The sequence below is a fragment of the Equus quagga genome, chromosome 7 (assembly GCF_021613505.1).
Source record: "Equus quagga isolate Etosha38 chromosome 7, UCLA_HA_Equagga_1.0, whole genome shotgun sequence".
Classification (NCBI taxonomy): Eukaryota; Metazoa; Chordata; class Mammalia; order Perissodactyla; family Equidae; genus Equus; species Equus quagga.
Genome location: NC_060273.1, coordinates 36,557,802 through 36,567,912, shown reverse-complemented (window position 1 = coordinate 36,567,912; position 10,111 = coordinate 36,557,802). Strand labels below are relative to the sequence as shown.

The 10,111-nt window shown below is 36.1% G+C and overlaps 1 pseudogene; it reads left to right on the top strand.

The window, feature by feature from the left end:
- The first annotated feature begins 1,159 nt into the window (after nucleotides 1–1,159).
- On the top strand, nucleotides 1,160–2,116 carry LOC124242569 (olfactory receptor 2AE1-like; annotated as a pseudogene).
- The last annotated feature ends 7,995 nt before the right edge of the window (nucleotides 2,117–10,111 follow it).

The window sequence follows — 10,111 nt, the reverse complement described above, 5'->3', positions numbered from 1 at the left end:
GGATGACTCATTCTGTTAATATAGTAATGAATATTTCTTCTTTAGTTTTATATGAATATTTGGAATATTTCTGGTTGTATGCAGAATAGGTATATCATATTATGGAGAAGGATGACTTTGTTGTGTTTATTTGGTGAATAAATGTGGCTTAAGAAGATGTGTAGGTTTACCAAATTGACAGAGGATGGATTTGGGTGGTTTTGTATTGTACGAACTTGGCTAAGATTAAATATTTTTCCCAGAGTTCCCATGTTTATGTGTTTCTGGTTAAGGTGGGCCACAGGGGAGATTCTCAGGGAGCTTTAGAGGCAGAAGAGAAGCAGCCATTTTGTAGTTTATAGATGTTGTTGATCTGCTGATTCACCCCATTGATGTGAAGAAGCAGCTGGGTCTGCAATTTCTCTACCTACTCTTGGATCCTCCTTTAGCTTCTCTGACCTCCAGGTCGGGTGTGTGTGTGTTTAGCCTCATGAAGAAGGACCTCAGCTTCTGGAAGATAACCATACCACCAATTCTGACACGGGTTTCAGTCTAACTTATGGAGTTCCAGCTTATGCCATAGGTTCCAGGCTGTTCCTGACTTAAAACACTTTATATCCATTTTGACTGCTTGCTCTATAGATGTCAGGGTCCCATATCAGATGCAAAAGTGACAACCTTAGATAGACTGCTTAATCAGTTTTCACTATTATGTAACTCCAAATTTCTGTACAATCCATTACATGTATGTGTGTATGTACGTATATAACTCTTAGTGCTTCAGCTTTTCTAATTAAACTCGGACTCATATAATAAGCACAAACTACATACATGTAAACTTGATATATGTAATATATATGTATAAATTTAGTCTGTAAATAATGCATACATAAGCGTGTATATATATTTCTTCCATAATGAGGAGAGACTCTTTTTTTGAAGTTTGGCACTTAAAAGAACCTAGATATTCTGTAATTTCAGAGTGATCATTTGTGAAGAGAGATTTGAAGTTCTCTGTTTTTAAAAGGTTATATCAATAATTTGAGCTATTGAAGAATTAGAAATAGTAAAATAAATTCTTTGTAGATCAAAAAGTCTTATTTTCAGGTATGCAGAACCCCAGTATTTCTATTGGTCTTCATTTCCACTTCCTGTTTCCCCAGTGACTGAGAAAGGGGAGATGCGGCAGAGGAATCAGACCTCTCTAGCAGACTTCATCCTTGAAGGGCTCTTTGATGACTCCTTCCTCCACCTTTTACTTTTTGTCTTGATCATGGTGCTCTTCCTGATTGCGGTGAGTGGCAACACTCTCACTATTCTCCTCATCTGTGCTGATTCCCGGTTTCATACACCCTTGTACTTCCTGCTCAGCCAGCTGTTCGTCATGGATCTGATGTTTGTCTTCATAACCATCCCCAAGATGGCTACCAACTATCTATTTGGCAAGAAGTCAATCTCCTTTGTGGGCTGTGCCATCCAGCACTTCTTCTATTTGTCTTTGGGTGGTGCTGAGTGTCTTCTCCTATCTCTCACGTCCTATGACCACTATGTTGCCATCTGTCATCCACTGCGTTACCGTGTTCTCATGAACAGAAAGGTGGGACTGATGATGGCTGTCATGTCATGGTTGTGAGCATCCATAGAATCGCTAATTCACACAGTGTTCTTGGTGCACTTGCCTTTCTGTGAGCCTCGAAAAATCTACCACTTCTACAGTGAGTTTCCAGCTATTGTGAAGTTGGTATGTGGAGATATTACTGTTTATGAGACTGTAGTGTTCATCAGCAGTGTCCTACTTCTCCTCCCCATCTTCTTGATTTCTACATCTTATGTCTTCATCCTCCACAGTGTCATTCAGATGCGTTCAGCTGGGGGTAAGATAAATGCCTTTGGAACCTGCAGCTCTCACCTCACTGTGGTTTCCCTCTTATTTGGTGCTTGCATCTTCTCATATATGAGGCCTAGGTCTCAGCGCACCCAATTGTAAGACAAAATTGGTTCTGTGTTCTATAGCACAATTACTCCCACACTGAATCCTTTGATTTATACTCTTTGGAATAAAGATGTAGCTAAGGCTGTGAGGAGAGTGCTGGGGAGAGATATTATCACTCAAAGACAGTAATTACAGTTGCCTTGAGTATAAGAATGGAATGGGATTAGCTCCTTAAATTTATCTGGGTAAATCCCTAAGAGTTTTCAAGGGTCCAGATCCATGATGACTGCTAGATAAATGCAGTGGTCAACACATAATTCCAATATTCTAACTTGGTCTCAGGCATCTAAGCACCATAGAGTGTTATCTTAGTCCATTAAGGCTGCGACTACAAAAATACCATAGACTGGGTGGCTTAAACAACACGCATTTATTTCTCACAGTTCTGGAGACTGAGAAGTCCACGATCAAGTCTTGAAATTTCTAGGCATTCTCTCATTTCCTTTTGGTCACTTCATAAATGTAGCCCTGTCTAAATGTGATCCTGACTACCTTGTCTAAAGCAGCACTCTGAGAAGAGATATTGCACCATATTATTTTAATCAATATTTTTATATTATGAATATTACTCCTGATTTGATATATGGTTTAAAAATATTTTATCTCACTCCAATAGTTTGCCATTTCACTCTATCAATTGTATCTTTTTTTATTGAGGTCATATTGGTTTTAACGGTATGTAAATTTCAGGTGTACATCATTATATTTCAGCTTCTGTATAAACTGCATTGCCTTTACCAACAAAAGTCTAGTTGCTATCTATCACCATACACATTTGCCCCTTTAACCCTTTTGTCCAACCTCTTTCCCTTCCCCTTTGATAACCACCGACCAGTTCTTTTTGTCTATTTGTTTCTTTGTTTATCTACCACATAAGAGTGAAGTCAGACAGTATCTGTCTTTTTGTGTATGATGATTTTGCTTAGCATTATATCCTCAAGGTCAATCAATGTTGTTGCAAATGGTACTATTTTCTCTTTTTTATGGCTGAGTAGTATTTCTTTGTATATGAATAGCACACCTTCTTTATCCAATCATCCATTGATGGGCATTTGGGTTTCTTCCAAGTCTTGGCTATTGCTGCAATGAACATAGGGGTGCATATATCTTTTCAAATTCTTATTTTCATGTCCTTTGGATAAGTCTCAGAAGTGAAATACCTGCATTATTTGGTATTTCAATTTTTAATTTTTTGAGAAATCTTCATATTTTTTTTCATAGTGGCTGCACAAGTTCCTTTCCCTCCAGCAGTGTATGAGAGTTCCTTTTTTTCTCCAAATCCTCTGTAACACTTGTTATTTCTTCTCTTCTTAATAATAGGCATTCTGACAGGTGTGAGGTGATATCTCATTGAAATTTTAATTTGCATTTCCCTAAAAATTACTGATGTTGATCATCATTTCATGTGCCTGTTGGCCATCTGTATATCCTCTTAGGTAAAATGTCTGTTCATATCTCTTCTCATTTTCTTGATAGGGTTGGTTCATTATTTTGTTCTTGAGTTGTATGTGTTCTTTACATATTTTGGAGATTAAGTCCTTGTCAGATATATTATCTGCTAATGTATTCTCCAAGTTGGTGAGTTGTCTTTTCATTTTCTTCCTGGTTTCCTTTGCTTACAGAAACTGTCATCTGATGAAGTCCCACTTGTTTATTTTTCTTTTGTTTCCCTTGCCCTAGTCGACATGCTATTTGGAACTATCCTTCTAAGACTGAATCTTTAATCCATTTTGAGTTAACTTTTGTGTGTGGTGTAAGATAATGGTCTACTTTCATTCATTTGCATGTGGATGTCCAATTTTCCAAACATTATTTATTGAAGAGAATTTCCTTTCGCCATTGTATGTTCTTGGCCCCTTAGTCAAAGATTGGCAGTCTGTAGTTATATGGTTTTATTTTGGGGCTTTCAATTCTGTTCCATTCATCTATGTGTACCTCCAGTACTATGTTGTATAAAAGTGGGCACTCTTGTCTTGTTCCTGTTCTCAGAGTGATGGCTTTCAGTTTTTCACCTTTGAGTATGATGTTGGCTGTGGTTTTATCATATATAGCCTTTATTATGTTGAGGTACTTTACCTCTATACCCGTTTTATTGAGAGTTTATGGTTAAAATGAAGTGAATATAGTTATTTTTGATGTTTTCTTTCCTTTTATCTTTAATATTATAAAGTGTTTCCTAATCTATTCTGATATACAGCTGTAATTTTCTGATTTTGTCTGTCTATCTCTTTGCTCAAATCTTTGTAAATCTTTTCTTTTTTGTCAGGTATAAAGGCCTTCTTGATCATTTCTTGTAGGGGGCAGCTTGTGGCCATGAACTCTCTCAGCTTTTGTTTATCTGGGAAAGTATTTATTTCTTATCATATCTGAAGGGTATTTTCACTGATTAGAATATTCTTGACTGAAAGTTTTAATGTGTCATAATTCTGAATATAGAATTCCACTCTCTCCAAGCCTGTAAGGTTTCTGCTAAGAAATCAGCTGAAAGACTGATAGGGGTTCCTTTCTAGGTTATTTTCTTCTGCCTTACTGCCCTTAATATCTTTTCTTTGACATTGACTTTTGCCAATTTTAATAATATGCGGCTTGGAGATCTTTTTACATTGATGTAATTAGGAGTTCTGTTAGCTTCACATACTTATAATTACAGCTTCTTACCCAGGTTTGGGAGGTTCTCAGCTATTATTTCTTTCAACAAGCTCTCTTCTCCTTTCTCTGATATACTCATAAACCTTATGTTGCCTTTCCTAATTGAGTCCTATATTTCTCAGATAATTTCTTCATTTATTTTTAGTCTTATTTCTCTCTCCTTCTCCATTTGAAGCATTTCTATATTCCTGTCCTCTAAATTGCAAATTGTGTCCTCCATAATATCAGCTCTGTTATTTAAGGACTCCACTTTTTCTTAATCTCATTCATTGTGTTTTTCATCTCCAACATTTCTCATTAGATTTTTTATAGTTTCAATCTTTATTGTGAAGAATTCCCTCTGTTCATTAATTTTATTTCTGATTTAATTGAACTGTCTTTCCAATTTTTCTTTTAACTAGTTGGCTTTATTTATGGTAGCTATTTTGAATTCTCTGTCATTTAGATTGTAAATTTATGTGACTTCAGAATTGATTTCTGGGTACTTGTCATTTTCCTTCTGGCCTGGAGTGTTAATATATATCTTCATATTATTTGATGTGGGGGATTTGTGCCATCACATAGTGGTAGCATCTGGTCACAGATTCCACCTGACAACACTGGTGGGGGGGGGCAGGAGCTGTGTAATCTGAGCCTGCCATGATCCCTGGCACCCGTGTATGTGTTTTGGAAGCTGTGCTTACAAGGACCACCTGTATTTATCCACTGACCACTGCTGCTTTACACATGTAGGCCTACAGGCACTCTGGTGGGGGTCCCTTGCTCTGGCCAACTGGTTGAGCTGGTGTACCAAGGGAGGGTAGGAGTCCTTTCTTTCATGTGAGCAGTCCCAGGAGTGCTTTTACTCTGCACTCACTGTAGGCCTCCTGGGCAGCTCAGCTTGCTGAAGACGTGCCTGCAATTGTTTAGACTCCTCAGTGTAGAGTATTCCCATGTGTTGCTAGGAAACTCCAAGAGCAAAAGCATTCCAATGGAAGGCTGCCCTTTCCCCTCTCTCCTCTCAGAGCAGTGCGAGGTCCTGTGCCCTGGATTGCTGTCATTCAGGGAAGGAGAGGAGTTCCCGTTATCTCCTCCACTGCCTCCCTGGGTGTGTTGAGCACCTCCTCCTTCAGATATATAGCTGTGCGGATCTCTCAGATATCTATTGTGTTGTGTGAATGTCCTCTGTAGGCTTATGAGTGTCCTTTTTGTTGTATCATGGGAGTGTGAGATTCAAAGGGAAGAGCTCACTTTGCCATGATGCTGATGGCACCTTCCCCTCTTTAATCTATTTTGGGTTAATTTTTGTGTATGTTGTGAGGTCATTATCTACTTTCATTCTTTTGATGTTGCTATCCAGTTTTCCACACACCATTTATTAAAGAGATTTCCTTTCTCTGTTGTATATTCTTGTCTCCTTTGTTGTACATTGGCTGTCCACAGACATGTAGTTTTATTTCTAGTCACTCGATTCTGTTCCTTTGATCAGTGTGTCTGTTTTCTGCAAGTACTGTGATATTTTGATGAATATAGCATTGTAGTATAGTTTGAATTCAGGGAGCATGATTCCTCCAGGCTTCTTCTTTTGTCTTAGGATTGCTTTGGCTAAAGGACTGTTTCATTGTTCCATATAAATTTAAAGATTCTTTCTTCTATTTCTGTGGAAAATATCATTGGAATTCTAATTGGGATTGCAAGCAATCTGTAGATTGCTAGGTAATTCAGACATTGCAAATATATTAATTCTTCCAATCCATGAGTATGGAATGTCTTTCCATTTATTTATGTCTTCTTTGATTTCTTTTAATAACTTCTTATTATTTTACTGTACAGATCTTTTACCTGCTTGTATAAATTTATTTCTAGGTATCTTAGTCTTTTTGCAATTGCAAATGTGATTTTATTCTTGATTTCTCTTTCTGCTAGTTTGTTGTTAGTGTATATAAATGCAACTGATTTTTGTGTGTTCAGTTTTTACCCTGCAACTTCACTATATTTATGTATTATTTCTGATAATTTTTTGCTGGATTATTTAGGATTCCCTATATATAGAATCATGTCATCTGCAAATAGTGATAGTTCTACATATTCATTTCTAATTGGATCCCTTTTATTTCTTTTTCTTGCCTAATTGCTCTGGCTAGGACTTCCAAAACTATGTTGAATAAGAGTGGTGAGAGTGGCCATCCTTGTCTTGTTCCTGTTCTTATTGGAATAGTTTTCTGATTTTTACCATTGTATATGATATGGGCTATGGATTTGTCATATTTGGTCTTTGCAACGTTGAGGTACTTTCTTTCTATGCCCATTTTATTGAGAATTTTTGCTGTCCAGACAAGCTAGGCAGCCAGCTGAAGGGGCAGATGGAATTAATACACAGAACACCGTCTATATAATAGACACAACACACTCTATATTATTTAATGGGATGGAGACCATCAGCCTCAAGGACTGAGGTGACATCCCTCTGATCACCACATATTTATTTGCAGGCCAAAAAGTACAAGCATAGCGGGAACTCATGCCAGCAGGAATGTGCAAGTCAAAGCTCAGCAGTTCTAATTTCCCCCCTTTCAATGTACCCGGGCCCTAGACAAGGCCATTCTCTGAGGGAGTATCCTGGGAACAAACAATCTGGCAAGTTATGCAGACGGCGTTCCATTCCTGCAAGGGCCCAGCATTCTTAAGCCCCTTGCCTTCATGTTTGATAAGATACTACCTTCCAGCCTTTGATTCCAAACCACAAACAATCTAACACAGTAATTTATGAGAATCAGCAAATTGCATATTTCTCAGTCACACATTTTGTAATTTGTTCTTGCTAAGCTTAAAGCCTTGCAATAATGTTGCTATGCTCTCCTGCAACAAATTTTTTTTTATCATAAATGGATGTTTAATCTTGTCAAATGCTTTTTCTGCATATTTTGAGATGATTATACAATTTTTCTTCTTCAGTTTGTTAATCTGGTGTATCACATTGATTGATTTGTGGATGTCGAGCTATCCTTGCATACCTGGAATAAATTTCACTTGAATATGGTATATGATCCTTTTAATGTATTGTTGTATTCTACTTGCCAACATTTTCTTGTCATGATTTTGGCATCTATGTTCCTTGGTGTTAGCCTGTGATTTTCCTTTTTTTGTATTGTTTTTGTCTGGTTTTGGTGTCAAAGTAATGTTGGAATTGTAGAATGAGTTACAAACATCATGTCCTCTCGAAATTTTTGAAGGTGCTTGAAAGTGTTGTTATGAAATCTTTCAATGTTTGGTAGAATTCCCCAGAGAAGCCATCTGATCCTACTCTTCCTTGAGAGGTTTTGATTACTGTTTTAATCTCTTCATTTGTGATTGATCTATTCAAAGTCTCTATTTCTTCTTGATTCAGTTTTGGGAGGTTATACGATTCTAAGAATTCTTCCATTGTTCTAGTTTATCCAATTTGTTGGTATATAGATTTTCATAGTATTCTCTTATAATTCTTTGTATTTCTGAGTTGCCTGTTGTAATTTCTCCTCTTTTGTTTCTAATTTTATTTATTTGAGCCCTGTCTCTTTTTGTGCTTGGTGAGTCTAGCTCAAGGTTTGTCAATTTTATATTTTCAAAGAACTAGATTTTAGTTTATTTTTTCTATTGTTTTTTAGTCTGTATTTCTTTTATTTATGCTCTAATTTGTATTATTTCCAACCTTATATCCATTTTTGGTTTTGTTTGTTCTTCTTTCTCTAGTTCTTTTAGGTGCACTGTTAGATTGTTTATTTGAGATTTTTCTTGTTCCTTGAGGTAGGCCTCTAGTGCAATAAACTTCCCTCTAAGTACCACTATTTTTGTATCTCATAAATTTTATCATGTTGTATTTTCATTTTCATTTGTCTCCAAGTATTTTCGATGTCTCCTTTGATTTGTTCATTGACCCAACCATTGTTCAGTAGCATTTTGTTTAATATCCACTCGTTTATGGCTTTTCCAGTTTTCTTCTTGTAGTTGATTTCTAGTTTTGTACTGTTGTGGTTAGAAAATATGCTTAGTATTATTTTGATCTACTTAAATTGGTTGAGACTTGTTTCTTGGTTTAATATCTGATCTTCTCTGGAGAATGTTCCATGCATGTTTGAAAAGAATGTGTATTCTGCAGTTGGGGATGGATAGTTCTGTACGTATTTCCAAAGTCCATGTGGTCTAATGTGCCATTTAAGGCCAATATTTCCTTACTTATCTTCTCTTTGGATGATTAGTCCATTGATGTGAGTAGAGTGCTAAAGTCCCCTGCTATTACTGTGTTACTATTTCTCCTTTTATGTTTGTTGATAATTGCTTATAAATATATTTAGGTGCTCCTGTGTTGGGTGCATAGATATTTATAACTGTTATATCTTCTTGTTAGATTGTTCCCTTTTTTATTATGTAGTGCCCTTCTTTGTCTCTTGTTACAGCTTTTGTTTTAAAGTCTATTTTGTTTTATATGAGTATTGCTGCCCAAGAATTCTTCTTATCACCATTTGCATGGGCTCTCTTTTTCCATCCCTTCACTTTCAGTTTGTGAGTGTCTTTAAGTCTGAAATGTGTCTCTTGTATGCAGCATATATATGGGTCTTGTTTTTTATCCAATCAGTAACCTTATGTCTTTTGGATTTGAGCATTTATTTGATTAACATTTAATGCACCCATTGATAAGTACATACTTATTTCCATTTTGTTACTTTTTTCTGTGTGTTTTAGTAGTTCTCTGTTCTTTTCTTTTCTTGCTCTTTTTACTTGTGATTTTACGGCTGTATTTAGTATTATGTTTGACTTACTTTCTCTTAATTTTTGTAGATTTATTATAGGTTTCTGGTTTTTTATTGCTGTCCGGTTCATATATAATAACCCATGTAAATATCAATCTATACTCTGTTGATAGACTCTTATGTTTGACCTCTTACTAAAAGCCCTTTTACTCCCCTCCCTGCAAATTTTATGTTTTGATATCATATTTAACCTTTTTTGTGTCTGTGTATCCTTTACCCTCTTATCATAGAAATAGATCATTTTAGTACTTTTTTCTTTTGACCTTGATATTAGCTTCATAAGTGGTTGATTTGCTACCTTCATTGTATATGTGCCTTCACTACTAATTTTTTCCTTGATAATTTTCTAATTCCTATTTGCGATCTTTTATTTTCCATTTACATAAGTCCCTTTAACATTTCTTGTAAGGCTGGTTTGTTGGTGACAAGCTTCTTTAGTTTTTTCTTGACTGGAAAACTCTTTATTTCTCTTTCCATTCTGAATGATAATCTGACCAGGTAGAATGTACTTGGCTGTAGGTATTTTTATTTCAGCACTTTGAATATATCATGCCACTCCCTTCTAACCTGTAAGGTTTCTGCTGAGAAGTCAGCTGATAGACTTATGGGGTTTCCTTTGTATGTTATTTGTTGCCTTTCTCTTGCAGTTCTTATAATTCTCTCTTTATCTTTAGTTCTTGACATTTTGGTTTTAATATGTCTTGGTGTGGGTCTCTTTGGGTTG